This window comes from Elephantulus edwardii, unplaced genomic scaffold, assembly GCF_000299155.1.
Source record: "Elephantulus edwardii isolate Elephantulus edwardi_28Jun2011 unplaced genomic scaffold, EleEdw1.0 scaffold00460, whole genome shotgun sequence".
NCBI classification, from domain to species: Eukaryota; Metazoa; Chordata; class Mammalia; order Macroscelidea; family Macroscelididae; genus Elephantulus; species Elephantulus edwardii.
This window is the reverse complement of record NW_006400210.1, coordinates 54,824-56,764: the sequence shown is the minus strand read 5'-3', so window position 1 is coordinate 56,764 and position 1,941 is coordinate 54,824.

Here is a 1,941-nt window from a genome sequence, read left to right as displayed (position 1 = left end):
ATGACTCATAGCAACCCTATGCACAATAGCTCTAAACCCTGTTCTATCTTGACCCAATCTAATTGTTTCTGACACACCTATACTTATTAGCCCTGTTACTGTTGTCAATCCACTTCATCTAAGGGTCTTGCTGTCCTGCACTGTCCCTCTACCCTTTTCTATAGACTGGTCCCTCCTGATTATATGCCCAAAGTATGAAAGATGGACCCTCAAAACCTCTTGCCTCCAAAGGACAACTTGGTTTCATCCTCCCCAGGACAGACCTGTTCTTTTGGCACTCAATAGTATGTTCAAAACTCTTCTCCAGCACCATAACTCAGATGTATTAATTCTCCTTCTGTTTTCCTTGGTCATTGTCCTGCTCTTTGTAATATAGCAAGTAATTGGGACGATCATGACCTGGATTACACATACTAGTCTCTAGACAGACATCCTTGCTCTTCAGCACTTTGAAGAGGTCCCTGACAGCAGATTTTCCTAATGCAATTCTTATTTTTTTTAATATATTTTTCTGACTGATAGTCAATTCTCAGTTTAATGAAAATAGCTAACTCCTACCTTTCTTTCTTCTTACTGCATAAGTAATACTGGGTACAAATAAGAATTTATGCCTTTGAATTAGTATTGGCAAAGAATATTTAGTAAACCATGAAATTCCAGAAGTAAAATATTTCTTGGAAAGTATACAGTCAGAATACTCGTTGGAAGCAAGGTTTCTTTTCATATAATTTAAACATGTCACAAGAAAAAGCCAGACTCTAGAGAAGGACATTATGCTTGGTAAAAAGAGAGGATCAATGATATAAAGGAAGACATTCAACTAGATTGATTAATAGAGAAACTCTAACAATAAATTCCAGCAATTGTGAAAAAGAAACAGAACAAAATGGTATTTTATTTAGTTCACCCAGTATGTAAGTTTACTCCAAATTGGGACCAATGACTGTATGGCATTAAATAGAAATTAAAATTTCCCTCATTCATTGAAACATATATGATAATTTTTAAAAAGCATTTCTCTATTTGAACTAAGTTTTCTTTCAAGTATGTTCATGGTGTATACCACAAGCCAGAAACACTGTAAGTTTCCTTCTCAGCTGTTCATTTTTTACATACTTGAGAACATTTACTCATTTGCTTACATGAAAATTCAACATGGTACTATTTGGGGGTTTTGAGAATACAATGGACCATAAAATAGATATTATGAAAGTCTAGGTGAACCTTATAGACAAGTAGGGAAGGCAGATATTGTTCAAATAATTACATAAGTAAATACAGTTAGTTCAAAGAAGTAAAAACTACTTTATTATGAGTGTGTATAACCTGAATTGGGGAGTCACTCGGTGGAGAAAGGTAGATGAAACAGTGGCTTCCCTTTCATTTTTGCTACCCATGAAGTCTACATATAGCAGATAATATTCAAAAGCTTTATATTTTAACATAAATAATAAACTCAGAAAACATTTAGAGTAAGTTCCTGTTGGGTAATAAATTTTAACTTGTAATCTATAGACAGTCTATGCACCAGACATTGGTGAAATTACTGGCTTACGATTCATAAGCTTTCTATGTGCAACATGACATTCCGGTAATTCAAGTCTGAGTCAAGCTGAAATGTTACAATTTTGGGTTGAGATAATTTATGTCTTAAAAAATCAGTTATAAATTTTTTTCTGAAAATGTATTCCATCAGAATATAATCTTATCTGTTCCACCATATCATATTTGAATGTGAAAGACAAATTTGAAATAATGTTAAAATAAAAATGATACTATTTTAAATGTATTACTTTATTATAATATTTTTTATCTGCTTTAATAAGGTGAGCAAAATCATGAAAATGAATAAGGAGTTGTTTTTAAGACATTTTACATATTTCAAGAAAATATATAATGTACTGAATGTACTCAATACAGTATTGTACTGTATTGAGTAGG